This window comes from Panthera leo, chromosome A3 (genome assembly GCF_018350215.1).
Source record: "Panthera leo isolate Ple1 chromosome A3, P.leo_Ple1_pat1.1, whole genome shotgun sequence".
NCBI classification, from domain to species: Eukaryota; Metazoa; Chordata; class Mammalia; order Carnivora; family Felidae; genus Panthera; species Panthera leo.
In genome coordinates, this window is record NC_056681.1 from 84,340,413 (window position 1) to 84,354,012 (window position 13,600).

The window sequence follows — 13,600 nt, forward strand, 5'->3', positions numbered from 1 at the left end:
ATTGCATCTCAGAGAAGCCCAGTTTTGATTTTAGCTTTCTTGATGATCAGTTCCTGTGTGAGATGCAGGGGAAATAATCAGAGAAATCCAATACCTAAGTACCTGGCTCAGCTGGACCATAGCCGCTCCGAGAAAAGGAGTTAGAGGTCAAAAAGTCTAGGTGCTTCCTTTAAAACACAGGTATGTCCACAGGGTCGCCACCAAAAGGCTGGGTGATTGAAAATGCCAAGCTGCCATCCAGAGAGTTTATGCTCATAGTGCAAAAGCCACACTGGCTTGTATACAGTTTTCTCTGATACTCTTTTTTTGACTCCAGGTGTTTGCACCTGCTGTTCCCTCTGGCTACGATGTCTCCATACCATCATAGGCCTAGCTCTTTCTTCTCATTCAGCTCAAATGTGACATTCTCAGAGTAATCTTTGCCAAACATTCTAACATCAAACTGTTGCTCCCCAAACCATTTTTCTCATTGGCCACACTCTCTTTTATTTTCTTCATGCTATGCAACAATATCAGAAACTGTCTTTGTATATTTACTTACTATCTGTTATTCCCCACTAGAATAGAAGTTCTAGGAGAACAGGTATTCTGTCTTAGTCATCATTGTATCAATGGGAGGTGACCCAAAATATATTTGTTCAATGAATGAACGAATGAATGTGTAAGAATCTTAGGTATTGTTTTTTGCCAAGAATAAGACCACCCTTTATATCAGGCTTATTTATTCTCAGCATCTTATTAATCAAGTGAATTTTGGTTAAACAAGGTAAGACAGGCCATGTGGAACAAACAACTGCTTCTCCTCAGGAACTCAAGAAATAGGAAATAGCAAAAGAGGGACACATCTCCTAGATGAGGGTAATGAGAAAGAAGGTGACACAGGAGCAAAAGCAAAAGTCCCACCTGGGTTGCAGGTGACACAAATACATCCCAGGTACAGGGAGGACGTGCAGTTGAAATGTCAAGCCAGTATGTTGTTGGAGGCCCTTCAAGAGTCACTGAAGACATGAGAGCCCTAAAGCAATCCAAAAGAAGGTCATAATTCTATCTCAGTTTTACAGGCTTGTAAAGGAAATGTCTAGATAAAAGCAGCTTTCACACGAAAACACAAAGAATCTGTGTTTCTAGAGTCTGAGTACTGTTTTGCTAATTTTGAGTAGTTTACTGTCAAGACAGAGAAGCACAATAGATTAATAGCTGAAAATGGTGGGTGTGGGAACACATCAAACCAGAGCATGAAGTTGAATCATGTTTAGCCAGGGTAAGAGGATTTATGCGCATTTCCAAGTTCCCAAGATTGACATTTCTCTCAGAAGTTTCTTAGGTTTCTCTTGTTTCTCAATATTGCAACTATTAAAAAGAAAAAGCCGCATGAGGGTTATTTGGACTGTCACTCAAACAATTAAATATCCTAATTCCAGACTGGTTTATATCCCGAAACTTGTTCACAGAAAACTCCTTCAAACATCAATAGATGTTAGTCACCAAAGGCCTGATTAATGAAAGGAGAGCCGTAGTGTTGGCTGAGAGAGAATGTTGTTCTGCAATTAGGGCACAAATGATCTTTCACTCTTCTGGCTGCAGATTATTTACTTTGGCCGTATTGAGAATAACCTGATATATGACAAGATTTATGAAACTTGAATACAACTTCCAAAGCATACACATGAGCGTTGCTGACCAGATGGAATTTCTCAGTATAGTCTGCATGAAAACAAAGCCACACGTTTCCACGGTGCAACCAAAGACTCATATTGTTAAAATTTTATTATAAGCTCAAGCTTTTCTCATGTTAGCTCCCCTCTTAAATCACTTTCTGTTGATGCTTGTTATTAGCAGAGACCACTGTTTACCTTGGATGGTATGAATGTACAGACCGAAACAGTGGCTCTCCTTACGCATGCCCATATATGTATGCACACAGATATACATATATGTGTACACATATATGCATGTGCATATATATACTTATGAACATAAATATACATACATAATAAACACAAAATAAAGTTGACAAGTCGAAAGTTTGGCCACACCGGGTCTTGGCAGTATATAAATAATCAAAGTTTGGCTTTCTAAGTTAAATTGTTTTCATACTGAAGTCAGAGAGTTGATTTTGTCTTTGAAAATATAATCATTTGGTACAATATGTCCTTTAGTGTTAAAATTCTGAGTTTCTTCCAACATATTTTTTTAACGTTTATTTTTGGTGTCCCATTCCAACATATTTTTATATACACCTAAATAGTTGCATTTTGTTGTTGTTGTTGTGGGAACTGACCTAATTTCCAATTCATGGAAATGTAAAGTCTCTATGTTTATGTATGTACATTTCAGCTGCTTGAAACAGAAAACTAAAAACATCATAATTTTTTGTGTAAGTACCTTTTAGGAACACATAGAATGTTAGTTAAGTCTAGTATTGCCATTTTCATTTTAACTCCTGTATTTTATTAAAAAATAAATAGGGGCACCTGGGTGGCTCAGTAGGTTGAGTATCCGACTTTGACTCAGGTCATGATCTCACGGTTAATGAGTTCGAGCCCCGCGTCAGGCTCTGTACTGATAGCTCAGAGCCTGGAGCCTGCTTAGGATTCTGTGTCTCCCTCTCTCTGCCCCTCCCCCAGTCGCGCTCTGTCTCTCTTTCAAAAATGAACATTACAAAATTAATAAAAAAATAAAGTAATAGATCACTGTTTGTAACCTTTATCCATTACACATAGGGTGACTATGTCACTGTCATTTTAAATATAAAGTTATCATCTGCTGAGATATCTTATTCTCATTCATACCAATCAATATTCATTGGAAAAAAATGTCAGTTTTAATCATATCATGCCTCATTGGAAGTAAAATAATTAACTATTTATGGATGATGTCATTTCAGTTTTCTAACAAATTTTTCAAAGGGATATATACACCCATATGTTTATAGAAGCAATATCTACAATAGCCATATTATGGAAGCAGCCTAATTGTCCATTCATATATGACTGGATAAAGAAGAGGTGGTATGCATACAATGGAATATTATTCAGCTGTAAAAAAGACTGGAAACCAAGATTAAAATTCTTAATTGGAATTTTCCACTTGAATAAAAATTCCAGAGAGTCATGTAAATGACTCCCCAATTCCTACTTATTCCATAATATCTTCCCAGACTGAATGGAGAGGTCCTTTTTAATTCATAAAACAAATCAACTGCTCAGTGGAATGCTCAGCTTGAACATGAAATACTGTTCCTGTCAGCAATACTAATGTTTACCTTGTTTGTAAAAATAACACACAGTCACTGAGAATGTAAGCCGGAATTTAATATTTTTCTTCCTTCGTCTATGTTCTTCCTAAATATTTGTATTCATTTGAGGGTTGTCTAAGGGGAGGGAATTAATATTTACCCTACCATCTATCTTGAACCAGAGGTTATTTAGGAAGTTATATACTACCTTTCTCTCTTAATCCTCACAAAACCTCTATGCTGTTCCTATTATATCCTTTTCATAGATGATAAAATTAAGGCTTAGAAAGTTAAATAATTTGCTTAAAGTCATGCATAACCAGAACCCAAATCTCTAATTAAGAAAGAAAATCAGAGTTAAATGCTCACAATAGATTTTAAATACTCTGTAAGATGACTTCTACAGATCTCTTCACAATATCAAGGATAATCGTAAAGTACACAATTTCTGATAAAGAGAATGCTTTTGACATTATCACTTCTTTATTTACTGACCTTAGCACTTTTACATTTACTCTGAGGTTTGCAAGCCCATAGGGAGTGAAATGATGCAGTGGTGAAATTAATCAATAGAGTGTTGAATCAGGCATGACCTCCAGGGCAAGGAAGCTGCTACAAGCCTAAAAGTATAACATGCTCCAACTAAAACAAGAGCCACAAAAATGCTCCTGTAGTGCTTCAGGGCCATGCCTGCCCCAAGACTGATGGAGGAGGCAGAGTGAGCCAGGGAAGGAATAAAAGTAGAGCCTCTGGGTCCAGTACTCTTATGACACACCAGCCTATTGTTCTGGCCTAGACCTTGTACTGCCAACTGACCACACTAAGGCATGGGCTTCATTCAACAGGTTCGCTTGTGGTGGGGAAGCAGGTTCATACAGTGTTTAGAGATGAGATCTCTGGAACCAGGCTGCGTGGATCTAAATTTCAACTGGTCACCTATTATCTATCTGCATGGTCTTCAAAAGTAATTTTAATGAGGGCCTTATCTGTGAAATGGGCATGATGCAATGAAATGAAGTAATATGGATGGAATATGAAGAATTAAGTGTGGCACATAAGAAAATCCCGTAACTGATATTCTTATTTTTAAAAAGCCTTTCCACTGCCTCTAAGACAAACACATTTTCTCCTCTTTTGATGGCAAGTTTATCTTTGAAGGTAAAAAAAGAAAAAAAAAACACCAAAAAAAAACATTCCTCCTTCTCCATGGCCCTGCACCTCAACAACATTATTCTTGCTTAACCAAACCCATTACATATTTAAGAAGAAAGAAGGGATAAGCCAGGTTGATTTGCATCAGGACCTAGTTTAGTAATTGCATCAATGTGTTTACCTTTTAATTCTAACCTCAGTGAAAAGGTCAAAAATTGTCATTCATATGCGCAATCTTAACAAAGCAGAACTTAGATCTTCTCTCCAAAAAGCTAGGCAAGTTTCTGATTACCAAGGCAAGCTGTGTTAGAATAAAATTATTCTCATGGAACCAGAAAGAAAATAAAACAGCTCAAGAAACTCAACAAATAATAATAATAATAAAATAGGCATTCATATATAATACACACACACGGTTATTAGGAGAATCTATGACACACTTAACCTAAATCTTTAAGACAGGATTAAAATATTACTCTTGTTGGCATTTAGGTATCATTACATGTGGCAAGAAAAGATTCAAGAATTTGGTATGAAAAATACCCAGGTGTTAATGTGCCGGTTCACTCAAGCATGCCCTAGAGACCTGGACCTCTCCAGGGATGCAATACTGTTCTGGTCTAGTGGGTACTGTCATCAATGTGACCTTTACAGAGGTGGCCTGAATAAGTTATCACCATAAAGCTCTTGGAATGAAAAGCACCACATCAGTACTTACTGTGCTTTGCATTTTTTATGACTCAAATCTTTTACAAGAGATGAGCAGCTCCTGAAGATATTACAAGAGTGGTTTATAAATAGGAAGTAGCTATACTTGCAATTCATTGGTTTCTGAAAAGTTGTAATTGCTATATGAATATTTTTATAGCGTAAATGTTAATTGAAACATTCACTAAATAACAGAAAAAATGGCAGGCCTATAAATAACAATGCTACTTAAGGAGTGCAAAGGCTTATTTTTAGAAAACGTGAAGGTATGGTTTTTGTTTCCTTCCTACAAAAAGATTAATAAAAATAAAACCCTCTCTGGGAACAGACTACCATCCACTTGTGGTATATTTCTTCCTGTGTTGCCAAACCAGCAATCACCATTGATGCCTCCATCTTGGTATGGGGCATCCCAACATGGTTGCCATTTTGTTTCTTCCTACCAAAGAAAAGGCCAGCTGTCTACACCCAGCTGTTTTTATCAGCTATAAAAGATAATTTTGCTGCATTAACTCCATAAATTTGATAGATCCAGCAAAGCTTCTATGGCATAATGGCTTAATTTTTCATTCTAATAATAACTTCCTGCCATCTGAAACGAATACAATCAAAACCAAACATTTCTGTTCTGTAACATGATGTATGACCAATGTACACACTGCTTAGGAGGCCCTGGGCAGGGAAGTCCTGGCCCCTTTTCCAATTCGCAGAAAGGCAGTAAAAGCACGAACACCAGGGAAAGGGCTGATGGTAAAGGAGCTTGAGGGAAAGTGACCCAGCTGTCCTCTATTCTTAAATCCAGAATTGGCCATCAGCCTAATTCAGGATGAGGCATGTTTTAGGATCTTTACATAGTGCTTTGGTTGTTTCTCAATCACCGTCTTCTTCAGCTTTGAATAGTTCCCTGAAAACCTCTCATCTATTTCTTTCCCTCTTTTTCTTTTCTCTCCCTCCCTCCTACCATTATATGCATAAAAGTTAATTCGATTATTCACTTGTTTGTATAGATTTTTTGGCTGAGAACTTAGAAGTGTTTCTTTTTAAATGCCAGAACATATCTTGATACATTTAAGTGAAAATAAGGTCATGCAAATTTGTGCCAACAAGCTACTCAGGTTTTATGTAGTTATTGATTTATCTACCTAATGAAACTGAATATCAGCAAATTGTTTCTCATTTTTTATAAAGGAGATCACTTTCTGGAAGGAAAATGTAGTGAATTCAAGTGCAAATTTCCTATTTTTGGAATGTGGTGGATTCATTTTCATCAATAAATCAACATTTCATCTACTATCAACTTTCCTATGTATGCCCTTTTTGCAAATGATCACAGCCTTGCAAGCAAAAATTGCAAAACACTTTAAACTCCCTGTTCCTTCATTAAATCAGTACTCAATGGTTGTTTTTTTCTACTTTGTATTTTTTTCTATATTTTCTCAGTTTTTTAGTCTATCTCCTTAATCACTCAGCCATGCCAACATGTTTCCAAGTTTTCTACACAGAAAATCTTTTACTTCTAAAATTGAAGGAACATCTACAAACATAATTTTTAAAAATATCTTTCGGGGCACCTGGGTGGCTCAGTCGGTTGAGCATCTGACTTCGGCTCAGGTCATGACCTCACAGCTCTTGAGTTCAAGCTCCACCTTGGACTCTGTGGTGACAGCTCAGAGCCTGAAGCTCCTTCCCCCTCTCTCTCTCTGCCCTCCCCTCTCTCTCTCTCTCTCTCTCAAAAATAAATAAACGTTAAAAAAAAATTTAAATATATTTTTCAAAGTGTTTCACAATTTCATGTTATGCCTGTGGAAATTTACAAAAGAAAACCTCACCGTTGCTGATAAGTGAGCTATGGAGAAACCCCATATAAGGAGTATAATATAAGAATAAAGGATCATTTTTAGGTTAACTGTTTAAAACACCCAATCACAGTAGAGGAAATATTTTTTTGGATGGTTTTGAAAAGCTTATACCTCTCTCCATCTAGTAAATAACACTCTTTTCCAAATGTAACAATGCTATTGAAAATATGTCTGAGTGAGGGTCCCAAACACAATTTCTTTTCTGCACTTAAAAAAAATTTCTTTTCAAAATAAATTCAAATTTGCGGAAAAAGTATAATGGTACAAAGAACTTCTGAATATTCTTACTCCAATTCACCAAGGTTTAACACTTTGCCACACTGTGTTATCATTCTCTCTCTAGATAATTCGTATTTTTTCCCAAAATATATAAGAATAGTTGCACACATTATGCCCTTTAATCTTTAATGTTTTGGTGTTTATTTCCTAAAAGCAAATGTTCAAATTCAGAGAACTGAATGCTGATATAATGCTGTCATCTAAGATACAACCCATATTTCAATTTCTTTGATTGTTCCAATAACGATCTTTATAACAATGTTTTCCAATACAGGATACCACCCAGCATCTCTTTAGTATCCCTTAATCTGGAACAGTTCATCAGACTTTCTTTGTCGTTCTTGGCTTTGATATGCAAACATACTGAAAAAATACAGGCCAACTGTTTTACACAAAATCTCATCATTTGAGTTTTTTTCCTGATGTTTCCTCAGGTTCAGATTATTCATTTTGGCTAGAATACTACATAAGCAAAGTTTCCATCCAGGTTATTGTATCAGAAGGGATGTGATGTCTGTGTGTCCTTTATTAATGACATTGATTTTAATTATTTGGTTGAGGTACCACTGCAGCAAACATCCCTACTACCAAGAGTTCAAGGTTCCTCTGCAGTGCTTTTTTCCTTCCTTTTCCTTCTTCTGTTCTTCCTCCTTCTTCTTCCGACCCCCTCTTCTTCTTCCTCTTCTTTATAAGACTAACAGTATATAGTCAATGCAGTGCATTCAGAAGTGATTTGAATTAGTTATCTCCCCTTAGTTGTAAATATTTTGTTTGAAATAAGTTATTTCTCCTTGCGTTTAGTTTTAGAGACACTCCCAACCCTTGTTAATTTTTTTTAATATGCAGAATACTTAGGATTCCAAAAGTCAGAGAAAATTACTCTCTTCTTATAATGTTTCCCTCCTCCATTAAGAATCAGTCCCATAAGTTTCTGGTTTATCCTTTCCTATGTTTCTTTTTACAAAAATAAGGATATTTTCTTATTTCTCCTTTCTTGAATAAAGGGTAGCATGCTATAAAGACTCTCGCACTTTGCTTTTCTCCCCTTAACAATGTATATCGGTAATTAATCTCTATCAGTTCATAAAGATCTAGCTGATTCTTTTTTATAGTTGCACAGTACTCCATTGTGTGTATGCCTCATAGTTTATTCAATCAATATTCTTTGTTCTGGCAATTTAGAATTGCCAGTAGTTTGTAATTACAACTGACACTTGTTAGAGGTACATATTCAGGCTGAATTCCTAGCCATGGAATTTCTGGGCCAAATACATTTCTAATTTTGTTAAACATTGTCAGACTGTCCTTCAAAGGGGTTGTTCCATTTTGCATTGCCACCAGTAATGAATGAGAAAACTTGTTTTCCAACTGCCTCCCCAACAGTACATTGTCAACCTTTTGAAATTTTGCCTATCTAATTAGTGAGAAATAGTACTGAGTGTAGTGTTGAATTTATATTTCCTTTATGAAAGAAGTTGAACATCTTTTAATAGATTTGCAGGGCATTTTAATATCTTTTAAAAAATTATCTATTTAGGTGCTTTGCTCATTTTGAAATTCTAGTCTTTTTGTCCTCTTTGAAAGTTCTTTGTAGAACAAAACATTATCCCTTTAAATAAATAAATATCATGCAAATATTGTTTCTATATTTGACATTTGTCTTTAGAAAAATGCATGTAAATGCTTTAATTATTTTATGTAGTAAAATGAATAAAGCTTTCATTGTTTCTGGATTTTGAGTCATAGTTCTAAACCTTCCCCTACACCTGTGCTATGCTTCATTCTTGTATTTGTACAATTTCATTTTCACATGTAAAATTTTAATTCATTTGTAGTTCATTATTTTGTATAGTTTGAGGAAAGGAATGGGTTAATTTTTTAATTAAAAAAAATTGAACATTAGAACTAGTCAGTCACTGAAGGCTTGGAAAAATTATGGGGTATTTGGGCATAGTCCCTTGTCGAGTAGTTCTCTGTTAACCTTGTCCTTTAAAAAAAAAAATCTCTCTATGCGTTAACTTTGATAAACTCTATTTTCCTTGGAAACCGTACACTTCATTTAGCTTTTCATATTTACTTGCAGGGAGGTATGCAAAGTAATTTCTTAGGTTTTTCAAATATTTCCTCTGAATCAATGGTTATTTGTTCCCTGTCATTTCTTATTTTGTATATCTGTGTATTCTCTTATTTCTTGATTAAATAGTGCCTTGAGTTTTTTTTCAAAGAAACGGAACTTTGGTATATTAAATTGACCTACTGTTCTATATTCTCACTCATTAATTACTGTTTTTATTTTTATGGATTATTATCTTGTGCTTCCTTTTTGTTCACTTTGTTTTCCATTCTTTAGATTTTTGTGTTGGAAATTGAATTCATTTACTTTTATTGTTTTATTGATATTGATATATGTGTTCAAAACTGTGAAGTTTTCTGACTGCTACTTTAAATGAATAGCATAAATTCGAGTATACATTATTCATTATAATCATTTTTCAGAAATATTTTAATTCTGTTTGCATTTCCCCTTTTGGTTAAGTGTAAAGATTTTTTTTAGCATTTCCAAGTAGAATAAGCTTTCATTTAATTTTTTTTATTTTTAGCTTTATTCTATTGTAATCAGAGAATGTTGCCTTTAATATTCAAATGCCCTGTAACTTATGAAATTATCTGAGTAACTTATTGCTGATCAATTTTTGTGAATATTCTATGTGCACTTGATAAGAAGGTATATTATTACAGGAGTATTGTATGTTGATGTGTATCTGTAAGATCTTATTACTGATTATGTTGTTTAGTTCTGCTATATCCTTATTTTTTAATCCAGTTGACCTGTTTTATACTAAATATGGAGTGTTAAAACATCCATATTATCGGGGCACCTGGGTGGCTCAGTCGGTTGGGCGTCTGACTTCAGCTCAGGTCATGATCTTATAGTTCATGAGGTCGAGCCCCGCATTGGGCTCTGTGATGACAGCACGGAACCTGGAGCCTGCTTCAGATTCTGTCTCTCTCTCTCTGCCTCTCCCCTGTTTGCGTTCTGTCTCAAAAATAAACACTAAAATTAAAAAAAAAAATCTTATTATCAATGTTTTTGTTTGATTCAAAGATATTCATAACCCAAATCTATATTATAAATTATAACCTTTAGAAATACAGACATGTCTTGGGGCGCCTGGGTGGCGCAGTCGGTTAAGCGTCCGACTTTAGCCAGGTCACGATCTCACGGTCTGTGAGTTCGAGCCCCGCGTCAGGCTCTGGGCTGATGGCTCAGAGCCTGGATCCTGTTTCCGATTCTGTGTCTCCCTCTCTCTCTGTCCCTCCTCCGTTCATGCTCTGTCTCTCTCTGTCCCCAAAATAAATAAACGTTGAAAAAAAAAATTAAAAAAAAAAAAAAAAAAGAAATACAGACATGTCTTGCTTAATGCTTTTGGCCTGTATTCTGTTTGTCTGATGTCAGGATTATAACCCCTGCTTTTGGATTATTTCCTTTTGCCAGTATATATATATATTATATATATATTATATGTAATATTATATATATACAAATGTCTTTTTGAATCATTCTGTTAAGTATGTGTCAGCATAGAGTTAGGCTTTGCTGTATGAACCAATATGAATGTATTTTTCTTTTAATGGGTTAATTCAGCCCATTCTGTATTTCTTTATAATTCAGCCCATTCTGTATTTCTTTATATTGACTTTTATCTTTCATTTAAAGGGTCATAATATTGTATCAAATTACTGTGCATATTATGTTATTTTTAGTGTGTTTTTTTCTCTATGTGGTATGATTTTTGCTCTTTTTTTTTCTTTTGTCACTAAGAAAGGCTTGTATAGTTAGTAATACTGTACTGTGCATTTGGAAGCTGAAGATGTTAACCAAACTTATTGTGGTGATCATTTCACAATATATACATATATCAAATCATTATGTTGTACACCTGACACTAATGAAATGTTATATATCAATTATATCTCAAGTAAAAGTAAATAAAGACATAGTTTTTATTTTTTTTTTCTAGTGTTTACCTTTGTGTTTGTACCTTTTACAATGCCTTTACACCCCTCTTTCTTTAACCTTTTTCTAAATGGGCTGTTAGTTTGAAACTGTTTCAACTCCCACCTATTTTCCTTATAGGAAAATTAATAATCTTTTTCAACTTTCTTCTTTCTCTATGCCTTTCCTTCACATCTCAAAAGTTGTATTCTTGGGATGCCTGGGTGGCTCAGTTGGTTAGGTGTCCAATTCTTGGTTTTGGCTCAGGTCATGATCTCATGGTTTGTGGGTTCAAGCATGTAGCCTGCTTGGGATTCTCTTTCTCCTTCTCTCTCTGCCTCTCCCCTACACATGCACATATGAGCTCCCTCTCTTTCTCTCAAAACAAACAAGTAAACTTTTTTTAAAAAGTTATATTCTTTCTATTTTTCAGCATACAACATTTACAAGCTATTATCCCACCGACTTTCACACCTCTATTTTGTGGTTACATCTATAATGATATGTATTAAACATTCACCATGAGTTCTTTTACCTAGGTTTGCCCAGTCATCTCTGCCAGATAAAGATTTACCTTTAATAGATTCTTTTGGAAGAGTTTTTGAATAAATTATTCCCTGAATTCTTGCATGTTTAAAACTGTTTTTCTCTAACATTTGATACTTGAAAGTCAGCATGGTGATATATACAATTCTTGAGTTAAATTTTCTTTACATGAGTTTCTTAAATGCTATTCTATTGCTGCCATGCTTCATATGTTACTCTTAAGTAATCTGAACCAGCCCATCTTTTTAGCCTTTTAAATAATTTGTTCATTTTCATGAAGGCCTTGAGGATATACACTTTTTTTTCCTCTTTAAATTCTAACAGTTTTGCTAGGATAACTCTTAGAGTTGATCATGTCACATAGATTTTTCCAGACATATGATGGGTCTTTTTAATAATAATATGCACATGTCTGTTTTGTTATTTCTGGAAATATTTGGGGGGTTATAGTTTAATTAGTTGTATGCCACTATTTTGTTTTTTTCTTCTAGGCTTCATTTATACACATTTTGTTTCTTCTTTTTATGTCTTCCATTTCAACCAGTTTTTCCATGATCTCTTTTACTTCTTTATTTCATTTTCATTCTCTTTATAGTTTTCCCTATTTTTCAATGTCTCTTATGAAATTTTTATTTGAATCTATTCACTGCTGTCCATCGTGTAATTTATTCTTCACTTTTAAAATTCTGAGATAATTTTGCTTCTTTAATTTCATTCCTGAGTTCTATCAGTTCTCATTGCACTTATTGCCATTCTATTATTGTCCAGGTCTGTTCTTAACATTTGAATTTCTGATTGTAAGTGTGATATGTGTATATTATAATAAGAACATGTATTGTAAGTATTATGTTACACCAGGTTGCTCCTGCTTCATGATTTTAGAGGGTGAAAGTTTTGGCATCTGTTATAATGTAATTCTTATTTTCTGTTTTTCTTCTTAAAGCAGTTTTACATAAAATTGGTTCCTGTTTCTAGGTAGTTAAACAGGGGTCCTCATTCAAAAGCTCGCTTTTCTGTTGGTACAATAAAATGCAACTTTTAAATGGGTGATTTTGTTGGTTGGATAGAAGAGAGAGCTTGTTGTACCTTAAAGTTCTTTGTATTTTCATCAGGATCCTTAATTTTTATCCTACTTCATTACTTAGCCTCAACTACCACATTTCCAAGGGTTACACCCTTTCTCTATTGTATGAAAAGTTCATAATATTGTCAATTTCTTAGAAATAATGCTGGGGGGTATGGGTCCTGTGTGGTTTTGTTTGCACTCCAGTTGATCATGTAGAGAAGTACAGATTCAGGAAGCCACCATTGTTTGTAAGACAAACTTTTGCTTTGAATTAGATATCCTGCCTATAATGTGTTTTTAAACGTGGAATTTGATGCAAAAAGTAAAATTTTTAATTCTTTTTTATTCAATTGACCCTTCTAATACTGTTCTCCTCTGGCACCTATCAAACATTTTGCAAGAGGCTTCATGTTAATTTTGTCTCCAAATTTAAGTGTTTCTTTTTGGAGTGGGACACATATTTCCTGACTCAGTTTGCTAAGGAAGATTATCCAATGGCTTGTGTAATGTTTCCATATTTCTTCCAAGAAGCAGTCTTACGAAGATTCATATATTCTATTTGAAAAAAATGTATTCTATCACTCTCCCCTTCTCCTGAATAAAATTAGAATCAGTATTAGAACTATAGATAGGCTCCAACTTATGAAGGTGCAAAAGCGATATGCATTCAGTGGAAACTGCACTTCGAATTTTGAATTTTGATCTTTTCCTGGGCTAGTGATATGCAATACTCTCTCGTGATGCTGGGCACTGGC